This window comes from Zingiber officinale, chromosome 3A (genome assembly GCF_018446385.1).
Source record: "Zingiber officinale cultivar Zhangliang chromosome 3A, Zo_v1.1, whole genome shotgun sequence".
Lineage (NCBI taxonomy): Eukaryota > Viridiplantae > Streptophyta > Magnoliopsida > Zingiberales > Zingiberaceae > Zingiber > Zingiber officinale.
In genome coordinates this window covers 4,353,871-4,366,343 of record NC_055990.1, presented here as the reverse complement: position 1 = coordinate 4,366,343, position 12,473 = coordinate 4,353,871, and positions in this window count along the sequence as shown.

Genomic DNA, 12,473 nt, shown 5'->3' with positions numbered 1-12,473 from the left:
GGCAGATCGGCTTGGATGGGAGACAAGCCGAATATATACATTACTCCAGGAAGGAGCAACTTGTCGATATCGTAACGTTGGCCGACCAACTGGTTGGCCGCATGAAGATACACCGGATGACTCTTGAATTTGCTAAGACCCGGTTGATTCGGCACCGCCGTCTGCCACTTCGTTCGGAAGGCCGGCCGTTCGGGGAGACGCATAAAAAAGAAATGCTCCTTCCAATGCTTATTGGAGCTCGGCATGTTGGTAAATAGGACGAAACCCGACCTAGATTGAAATATGAAGGTCCCCCACTCGGATTGTTTTGGGTAGAAGAAATAGTGGAAGATTTGGGGGTCCAAGGGGATATCATTCAACTTGAAAAGGACTATCACCCCGCTCAGCAACCTAATCGAGTTCGGGACTAATTGGCCGAGCGGGAGGCGAAAGTGGTTGCATATTTGGATGATGAACGGATGTGGAGGAAAGCGCAGCCCGGCCAAAAATTGATCACGGAAGAGGCAAATGGTGTCGGGCGGCGGATCATTAGGCCGATCGGAAGGAGTAGCTACAACTATCTCATGGTCGTGTCCTCGATAGGTGTGAATGATATCACAGACAGGTAGACAAATAAGAGCCCCACGTGTGACTCCTCTAGTGGTATCCACACGCACTAGATCACGAACTTGATACGATCCGTTAGGTGCTAGCCACTTGGATCGACAAAGTCTTGGAAGCACAACCGATCTCTTCCGGTGGAGGACGAAGTTGACGAAGGAGAAATGGAGAGAATGAAATCCTTACCTTGATTCTTTCCGAGGATGGCTATTTATAGCTTCCAAGGAATACAAAGAGTTAAGCTTTCAATTAATTCATCATTTATGATCTTCATTAATAAGGAAGATGAAGAGTTATAGGCTCCATAAATTCTTCATTTATAACCTTCATTATGATAACTCTTCAAATTCTTCATTAATTATCATTATGATGACTCTTCGAATTCTCCATTAATCATCATGATTATGGCTATTCGAATTCTCTCTTCTTTGTATCAAATAAATCCATATTTGATCTTGATCGTGACTAGCTTCTGATACTCTTGTTCATGTCTACGTGTTATGCGTGCGACCCTCTAGGTTTTATACACGAAGGCAGTGTAAATCCATACACAGAATAACGTAACCGTCTAGCAACAGTTTTTAGCCACCCAACGTGATAAAATTAATATCAGTCATAAACTGTAAACCACTATGAACCGATTACTGTGTAATTCGATCTCTTCATCTAAAGCCTACATCCCAATTAATTCGATACATTATGCATCATTACCAAATTAATTGTTTTACTTGATTTTCAAGATATAATAGACTCCTCTTGAATGATAAATCATTCCTCCCATGGCCATGGATTTTGAGTCACTAATATCTCTATCAAGCGGCCAGGATGTTAACTCCTAATCCAAGAGAGCGATGAATCCTCTATTGACTCAACACTATTCTCTCTACGCTTTGTCATACACCCAACTACCGTATTAATCACAATCCGATTAAAGACTGCTTTTAACGGCGTCAAAGCACATAACTCCACACATAGAATAAATGAAGGTCTCAAGTCAAAAGATCAGTTACACTCGTTCATAAAAGGAAAGACCAATGATGCTTAATATGTGGTCTCCTTTTAAGCGGGTCGTGTCCAGTGTACCTCTAAACTCAAGGCACCCCCAAGTACAACTTGGATATCCATCCCTCCAGTCTATCTCGACCTAGTCATACTCAGCGTTGATCTAGATATCCATGTCCCTTTTAGATATCTATCTGATCAAGGACTATTTTCAGATTAATATACTCATTAATCTGTGGGAATTTATCATTAATCATATACGTACAGAAAAGTAATTAATTAATGATAAATTCTTTCCTTTATTAAATAATTATCCACAAAATACATAAGGAGTGTCTTGGCACATAAGTGCACACACTAACAATCTCCCACTTGCACTATTGCCAAACACTACGGACTCTCAGTCCTAGGCTCCTCACATGGGTTTCATGTTTCTGTAGAGGTAAGGCCTTTGTGAGTGGGTCTGCGATATTCTCGCTGGTATCTACTCTGCTAACCAACACATCACCCCTCTGAACAATCTCCCTAAGGAGGTGATACTTCCTTAGTACATGCTTAGATCGTTGGTGAGACCTTGGCTCCTTTGCCTGTGCTATGGCTGCATTATTGTCACAGTATAATACAACTGGATCAACAATGCTAGGAACCACTTCAAGCTCCGCTATGAAGTTCCTGATCCACACAGCTTCCTTTGCTGCCTCTGAAGCTGCTATGTACTCGGACTCAGCTGTTGAATCTGCAACTGTCTCCTGCTTGGAACTCCTCCAGCAAACAGCTGCACCATTCTGACAAAACACATATCCTTGTTGCGATTTCAGATCATCCCGATCTATCTGAAAACTTGCGTCAGTATATCCTCTGACGACTAATTCCTCGTCTCCTCCAAAAATTAAGAACATGTTCTTTATTCTTCTAAGATACTTGAGGATAGTCTTTACCGCAGTCCAATGACCCTTTCCAGGATCTGACTGATATCTACTCGTCATGCTTAATGCATACGAGACATCTAGTCGAGTGCATATCATAGCATACATTATGGACCCTATAACCGAAGCATAAGGTATCTTGTCCATTCTACTTCTTTCCTCATGTGTTCCTGGACACATAGCTTTGGAAAGATGCACACCATGTGACACTGGTAAATATCCTCTTTTGGAGTCCTGCATACCAAATCTATTCAGTATTTTATCAATGTATACACCTTGACTCAACACTAGTAACCTGCTTTGTCTATCTCGGTATATTCTAATACCTAAGACATAGGTTGCATCTCCAAGATCTTTCATTGAGAAACACTCTCCCAACCAAGTCTTGGTAGATTCTAGGCTAGGGATGTCATTGCCTATAAGAAGTATATCATCAACGTACAACACTAGGAATGTAATCTTACTCCCACTAACCTTCTTGTAAACGCAAGGTTCTTCTGGATTCTTGACAAAAGAAAAATCTTTAATGGCTTTGTCAAATCGCAGATTCCAACTCTGAGATGCTTGCTTTAGTCCATAAATGGACTTCTTGAGCTTACATACTTTATTGGCGTTCTCGGATTTTATAAAACCGGGAGGTTGTACCATATATACTTCCTCCTGTAACCTTCCATTTAGGAAAGCAGTTTTAACATCCATTTGCCAAATTTCATAGTCCTTGTAAGCTGCTATAGCTAGCAAAATTCTAATGGACTTAAGCATTGCAACGGGCGAAAATGTTTCATCATAGTCAATTCCTTGACGTTGATTGAAACCCTTTGCCACAAGCCTATCTTTATAGGTACTGATGTTCCCATCCATGTCAATCTTTTTCTTGAAGATCCATTTGCACCCTATGGGTTTTACCCCAACTAGCACATCAACCAACTCCCAAACTCGATTGGTGTGCATGGAGTCCATTTCAGATTTCATGGCTTCCAGCCATTTCTCAGAATCATTTGAAGCAACTGCTTCCTCGTAAGTCGACGGTTCATCTTCTTCGATGAGTAATACTTCCTCATCTTGGGTTACCAGCCAACCATATCTGTTTGGCTCTCGGTGTATTCTTGTAGACTTACGTTGATCTCGAGTTTCTTGAGCAGTACCGGATGAATGAGACACTTGTACTTGTGGTACTATCTCATTGTCCAACTGTTCATCTTCCAACCTGTTTGTAGAGTCTATAATTTCTTCAAGACTTACTTTACTCCCACTATTTTCTTTAGAAATAAATTCCTTTTCTAAGAAAGTAGCATATCGTGCAACAATAACTTTGTGCTCACTTGGGAGATAAAAATAATATCCCATTGTAGCTTTGGGATAACCTATAAACGTACATTTTATGGATCTTGCTGCAAGCTTATTAGAATTTTCATTCTTCACGTAAGCATCACAACCCCATATCTTAAGATAAGATAAATTTGGTTTCTTTCCAAACCATAATTCATAAGGAGTCTTATCTACTGTCTTGGTTGGAACTCGGTTAAGTGTGTATGCTGCTGTTTCTAAGGCATAGCCCCAAAATGACATTGGAAGACTTGCATGACTCATCATTGATCTAACCATATCCATGAGTGTGCGATTTCTCCTTTCCGAAATACCATTCCACTCCGGTGTTCTAGGAGGTGTAAGTTGGGAAATTATCCCACACTCTTTTAGGTAATCAATGAACTCTTGACTTAGATACTCGCCACCTCGATCACTCCGAAGGGCCTTAATCTTCTTGCCACGTTGATTTTCTACTTCATTCTTGAACTCCTTAAACTTATCTAGAGTTTCAGACTTATGTCTCATTAAGTAGACATATCCATATCTACTTAAATCGTCAGTAAAAGTCACGAAGTAGGTATACGCTCCTCTAGCCTGAACTTGCAATGACCCACAAACATCACTATGTATGAGTTCTAGTGGTTCCTTTGCCCGTTCACCTATCTTGGTGAAAGGCTTCTTGGTCATTTTTCCTTGTAAACATGCTTCGCATGTATCTATGGGCTCTAATTCAAAAGAGTCCAAATACCCATTATTGAGTAATCTAATGATGCGTTTCTGGGTTATATGACCAAGTCTACAGTGCCAGAGATATGTTAAGTTTGAGTCATGTAATTTCTGTTTCTTACTTTCAATACAATAGATCGGTTCATCTAAGTTAAGAACATAAAGATCATTATTCAATGAACCATTCCCATAGAATACATTATTCAAATAAAAGGAACATAACTTGTCCTTGAATTGAAATACAAATCCTTTGGTGTCTAAACTTGACACCGAAATGATATTCTTTGAGAAACTAGAAACAAAATAACAGTTTTCTAAATTCAAAACAAGTCCGCTAGGCAAATTTATTGAATAGGTTCCTACAGCTAACGCAGCAACTCTCGCTCCATTAGCTACTCGTAGGTCCATTTTGCCCTTGGACAACCGTCTGCAGTCACTTAGACCCTGCATGTTCGCACAAATGTGAGAACTACTTCCAGAATCTATGACCCATGATGAAGAAACAGAAAGATTGCACTCTATCATAAAGATACCTGAAGCATCCGCTCCACTGGCATTCTTCTTCATGAAAATATAGCAGTTTTTCTTCCAGTGACCTTTCTTGCCACAATGGAAGCACATGGCCTCCTTCTCATCAGATTGGGGTACCTGCATCCCTTTCTTAAGCTTCTTTTGAGCTTGATATTTAGGATTCTTCACTGCATTAGCCTTAGGATTAAACTTCTCGGTGCCAAAGCGCTTGTTGGTCTTTCTGACCATCATTGCATGCAGTGAAGGATTTACCTTCATATCCTTCTCAGCGGTTTTCAACATTACCATCAGATCAGTCAAACTCTTGTCCATGCTATTCATGTTGAAGTTCAACACAAACTGAGAAAATGATGGAGGTAGTGACGACAAGATTAGGTCAACAGCCAAGTCTTGGTCCAACTTGGAACCTAAGCTCTCGATCCTCTCTATGTACCCGATCATCTTGAGTACATGAGACCCAACTTGGTTTCCTTCCTCCAGCATGGTACGAAATAGTGCTCGAGAGGTTTCATACCTCTCTACTCTCGCACTCTCTTGGAAGAGCTTACGTAAGTGCTGATCAATCTCCCTAGCACTCATGTTCTCATGTTGTCTCTGTAACTCGGGAGACATAGAAGACAGCATAATGCATTGCACATCTAGTGCGTCTTCCATATACTGTGAATAATATGACTGATCTTCCTCTGAAGTATCGGGTGTAGGCTCTTTCAGTGGTTCGTCTTCAAGCACATAAATTTTTCTCTCATGTCTTAAGACGATTTTTAGTTTCCTATACCAATCTAGGTAGTTGGAACCGAGGAGTATATTCTCTTTCTCGAGAATGCTTCGCAGCGATAAGGTACTTATGTTTGTCATCTAAAATTTAAAGCAGAGTTTTAGTATTTGTGGAATTATTTAATAAAAGTCTTTTATAACTCCTATTACTTTATTCAAGTCCAACAACCCTCACTGTCAGAATCAGGAATTAGTTGGTAATAATTCCTAATAGGACCGAAACCCTGAATCATATAGAATGCACACAGCTGAGCTGTACCTACATGCTACATTCATCAAGTAGGCCTTAACTTACCAATCACAAATCTATGTGACTTTCGGTATATTCTTGTCGAGCCTTATATTCTCAACTCTCGCCCCTCAAATCAGTTAACCTTAGCTGAGCTAAACAAGTCAACGAATTTGAGTTAAGTCGACCCACTAATAATTATGATAAATTATAGATGTTTTGACACAAGCCCACAGCTGAGCTGTACCGACTTATGTAAAAACTCTAACTATCATCATAGTTATTAGTGGAGGGCATTTAACAAATCTTGACTTTAATATATTTAAGGGATTTTTTGTAATTGTTAAAATGTCTCACCATAATTAACTACATGTGCATTTGCACAATCTCATTACGGGATTTATCTCCATTATTCCTTATAGTCTTTTAAGACAAATAGGTCTCGGAGATTTTTAACATGTTAATCTACTTATACCACAAGGAATTTATATCTAAATTACAACATGTATTACTTCACATGTTATTAGATAAAATTAATTTCTATCATGAAATGCTACGGCATATAACTTGAAATAAAGAAATTAAGATTTCTTTGAAATCTCTCGAAATACTGATTCCTCAAATAAATTTTGAAGAATCTGCTTCGTACTATATGATCCAACCACGAATGGCTCTGATACCACTGTTGGGTTAGGAGCGTAGCGGAAGACATATATTGAATCATGGATCTTTCGTGGTACATATAGTTTTACACAAAAATAATATAAAGCATACCTCGAGTCCTCGATAGGTGTGAATGATATCACAGACAGATAGACAAATAAGAGCCCCACGTGTGACTCCTCTAGTGGTATCCACACGCACTAGATCACGAACTTGATACGATCCGTTAGGTGCTAGCCACTTGGATCGACAAAGTCTTGGAAGCACTACCGATCTCTTCCGGTGGAGGACGAAGTTGACGAAGGAGAAATGGAGAGAATGAAATCCTTACCTTGATTCTTTCCGAGGATGGCTATTTATAGCTTCCAAGGAATACGAAGAGTTAAGCTTTCAATTAATTCATCATTTATGATCTTCATTAATAAGGAAGATGAAGAGTTATAGACTCCATAAATTCTTCATTTATAACCTTCATTATGATAACTCTTCAAATTCTTCATTAATTATCATTATGATGACTCTTCGAATTCTTCATTAATCATCATGATTATGGCTATTCGAATTCTCTCTTCTTTGTATCAAATAAATCCATATTTGATCTTGATCGTGACTAGCTTCTGATACTCTTATTCATGTCTACGTGTTATGCGTGCGACCCTCTAGGTTTTATACACGAAGGCAGTGTAAATCCATACACAGACTAAGGTAACCGTCTAGCAACAGTTTTTAGCCACCCAACGTGATAAAATTAATATCAGTCATAGACTGTAAACCACTATGAACCGATTACTGTGTAATTCGATCTCTTCATCTAAAGCCTACATCCCAATTAATTCGATACATTATGCATCATTACCAAATTAATTGTTTTACTTGATTTTCAAGATATAATAGACTCCTCTTGAATGATAAATCATTCCTCCCATGGCCATGGATTTTGAGTCACTAATATCTCTATCAAGCGGCCAGGATGTTAACTCCTAATCCAAGAGAGCGATGAATCCTCTATTGACTCAACACTATTCTCTCTACGCTTTGTCATACACCCAACTACCGTATTAATCACAATCTGATTAAAGACTGCTTTTAACGGCGTCAAAGCACATAATTCCACACATAGAATAAATGAAGGTCTCAAGTCAAAAGTGTTGGAGTGTATACTGAAAGGCTAAGCTTTGTAAACATTCATTATGAATAAAGAATCACATTTGGTCTAATTATCTACATTTGTTTGTAGTTGTTCATTTAATTTATATTGTAGATAACATAGTATGTGGTGTCACATACAGAAGATGATGTTATCAGTACCTTATAAATTATAAACAGTAGCTCACGACCAAAATGGAAAGGAACAAACCATTAGAAGGTCGTAGTGTAATTAGATATTAGTTTATCTTGACTATATAATTACACTAGTACACTCAGAGTGTATTGAGTAGGACCATTTGAGGTCGTTCCTTTTATACTGACTTTATAAAGGAACAAAGACCTCAGTTATTATGGAAGTGTGTGCTCTTAATCCTAATATAATAACAAGCACATATGTTTGATATTTATTTCTTTAATTTATCAATGGGTGAGATTTAGTTCGATGAATCAATAAACCCGATAAATTGGGAAATGGTATCACTCATAGTGTGTGTTGTTGATTATAGAAGGAAACTGTGTCCTAGTGATACTAGGTTGATAATGTCCTCAAGAGGAGCTCATAAAGATTGTCATGTTAAACCCTGCAGGTGGACTTAGTCCGACATGATAATAAGGTTGAGTGGTACTACTCTTGGACTTAGATATTAATTAAATGAGTTGTCAGTAACTCACTTAATTAGTGGACATTCGATATCTTAAACACAGGGAGACTAACACACTCATAATAAGAAGGAGCCCAAAAATGTAATTTGGGATTGGTGCGGTAGTTCAATGATAGTTCTCTAGTGGAATGAATTATCATTGATAAAATTAGGTTGTGTGTTCGGGGATGCTTAATTTTATCGGAGACCAAAACCAATTCCTCCTCTCGGTCCCTATCGTAGCCTCTTATTTATAGAGTACTATACCCACATATACCCATCTTCTATACCCACTAAAGGGGGCCGGCCAAGCTAGCTTGGGAACCAAGCTAGGGCCAGCCTAAGCTTGGGTTTAAGGTGGCCGGCCCTAGCTTGAACCCAAGCTAGTAGGGCCGGCCATAATTAATTAAAAGAAAATTTAATTTTAATGTTTATTATTATGTGGAAGATTTAATTTAAAAGAGAATTAAAATTAAAATATCTCTCTTGTAAAATTTACAAAATTAAAGAAAGAGATTAGATCTCTTTCCTTATTTGTAGATTGGAGATGTTTTATTTTCTCTTTAAAATTATTCACATGTTAATAAAATTAAAATTATAGATATTTCCTTTTATTAACCATGAAGAGATTTTAAAGAGAAATTTTATTTTTAAAATTTCCGGAAACAAATAAGGAAAGTTTTAATTGTTGATTGAAACTTGTCCAATTTGCTTCCTATTGTTTTGGCCGACCATCATTGTTTAATTGGAGAAATATTATTTTATTTTCTCAATTAAATCATGTCAAGAAAATTAAGGAAAATTTATTGTAATTAAATTTCCTAATTTACCTAGGCCAAGGAATATAAAAGAAGGGGTGAGGTGCCTTCACAAGACACAACATCTATTATTCCTCTCCCTCTTTTGTTCCTTGGTGTGGCCGGCCATCATCTCCTTCTCTTCCTCTTGTGGTGGCCGAACCTCTCCCTCTCCCTTGGAGTTCTTGTGGTGGCCGGATACTACTCGGAGGAGAAGAAGAAGAAGGAGAGAAAGCTAGCATCTCTTGGAGCTTGGTTAGTATTTTGGTTTTCTCCTTGGTAAAGCTTTTCTTTTGTGGCGAACCTTGCTTGGAGGAGAAGAAGGTGGGTGGTTTCTCATCTTGGAAGATCGTTGCCCACACAACGTCCGAGGTTAGAAGAGGAATACGGTAGAAGATCAAGAGGTTTTTCTACAAGGTATAACTAGTAATTTCTATTTCCGCATCATGCTAGTTATTTATGGAAATAATACCAAATACAAGAGGCTTACGTTCTAGAATTTCGAATATGTTTTTTGAAGTTGTGTTCTTTTATTTCTTTCTTTTCCTTGTGATTTGATTGTTCCTTTTGGTTAACCTAAAGTTATTTTAGGAAATTAAATATTAGCTTTCTATTAAAGGTTTTGTCTAGTCGGTGGTGGTTGCTCCCATATCCAAGAAGGCCATGTGCCTCGCCACGTCAGTACTGGGAACCTTTTATGGAAATTAATATTTAATGGAATTAATAACTTAAGGAGACTTGGGTCGAACGTGTTAAGTTCCGCAGGAGATCCAAGTCAAAACCTAAAAGAACAAATAGATTAAGTTTTGGATCAAACGTGTTAAGTTCCGCATGCGATCCAAAATTTAATTTAAAGAACACATGGTAGCTAGGAAAAGGTTCGAACCTTTGTACAAAATTTACAGTGGAACCTATAGGTTTTCGAGTAGCAACCAACAATTGGTATCGAGCTAGGGTTTTGCCTGCGTATTTGGTATTTAGTTTAATTATGCATATCATACATAATTTAGGCGGGATAATAGTAGGATGTGCTAACTTTGTGGATGTAGGATCCAACTATTATGGCTTTTAGTTAATTATGTGTGTGATTGGACCCTTGGACATGTCAAGGGCAATTTATATGTGTGTGCATGATTGTATTAAAATACAGCAGGAGTATTTAGTTTTATTAGGATTTTATTTTTGATCTAGATACATGTACATTCCTTTTATGGAATATAGGATCAAAATGTAAAATTCTATTTATGTCATGGATTGAATCTTGCAAAGCGTGGAACCTTCTAAGGACCAGAGGCGCAACGGAGCAAGATGGATGCGACAGTTAGACCCGGTGGCGGTGGCCAAATATGGCGGGACTTGGATGACAACACACGAAGGACAATTAAAGATAAAAGCCATAATAGTTGAAAATTAGATTTTCTATTTATTGCTTTTATATTATCCTGTGTGTGCATGTTAGTTTACAAGTTTAGTAGGCTAGTATAGTTAAAATTCCTCATTTATAAATAACTAAGTGGGAGGGATTTTAAATAAATCCCATGGTCTCCATTCTTGGTTTGTAAGTGATGCAAACAAGCTTGGCGTTGGCTCGAGTGCCTTCCTCCATAACGGATGAGCTTGTTTGTGGATCACTAGAGACACTTCCATTTTGGATGACTATAGGAAATTAATTAAGGCGTGTGATCTTCCCCAACGGAAGGGGCATAATCTTATTAATGGACTTAGTGTCAAGTAATGGTATACACTTAGACACATCTAATAGTATCCTCCCCAGCGAAGTCACTATTATTATTTGTGTGACCAAATAATACCAACTATTAATTTTATTTGTCAAAAGTTAGGTTGACAAGATAATAAAATTAATGGGTTAAAACCCTCCTTTACAAATGTTGAATTTGTATCGTCCACACTAACGTGGCATACAAAATTCACGGTGTGATGAGGTGTTGGTTAATTTAAAATAGTATTGTTTGAGGAATCAATATTATTCTAAATTTAGAGTTCGACCAAAAGTTATTTGTGATTCTTAGGATGTCTTTCAACCCATGTCCATCATACTTAACAGAATAGACTTACTGGACCAAACTACATAGATTGGAAAAGAAACACGGACATTGTTCTTATCTGAAAGCTATAAATATGTCGATCGAAGCAAAGGCTCGATGCACCCTCTTGGTGAATCTACCAAGAGGAGATTGAATATCATAGGAAATGGGTAAAGCAGATGAGATGGCGGTGTTACATTTTGGCTTCAATGTCAAATGTATTGCAACATCGACATCAAGATTTACCAACGACCTATGATATTATGAACAATCTCAAGGAACTCTTTGGTCATCGGGATAGGGCTTCTAGGCAAGAAGCCATGAGAAAGATAATGACACCACCATGCAAGAGGGTACACCTGTAAGGGATCATATCCTAAAGATGATGGCTTATCCGAACGAGATAGATCCTTGGAGGAGAAATTGATGGAAACCCGGATCGATATGATCCTCCAAACGCTACAGTTTCGCCCGAACTATAATATGAATAAGAGGGTTTATTCATTAGCGGAACTCTGAACTTCAAGCAGCAGAAGGATTATTTCGTCACAATGCTCAAATTCACTATCTTGAAACGGTTCTACTTCTAAACCGAAAGGAAAGAAGAAGAAGAAACAATTTGGTTCGAAAGAAAGTGAATAAATCTCGAGTACGTAAAGTGGAATGAAGAAGCCAAGGGCAAGTGCTTCATCTGAAAGCAGGCAGGACATTGGAAGGCGGTCTCCTCGTAGGAACCAAAACAAAGGTATATCTCATACTCTAGTTGTTGAAACATGTTTAGCGGTGTTATCTACCGGCACTGGTGTAGATACAGGAGCCATGATCATGTCTGCAATTCCTTGCAGGGGTTCCAGGAACGACTATCTGAAGGAGAAATTACCGTCTACATGGGCAATGCTACTAAGGTGGCATCTTAGTGGGAGGCGTCTACTTATCTTTTAGTAGAAATAGGAATTTGGTTTTAAGAAATTGTCTTTATGTACCCAGTTTTAGAAAGAATTTAATTTCAGTTTCTAAACTTTTTTTAGATGGATATTCGGTTTCTTTAGTAACGATGTAGTTATTAAAAGAAATAAAGTGAT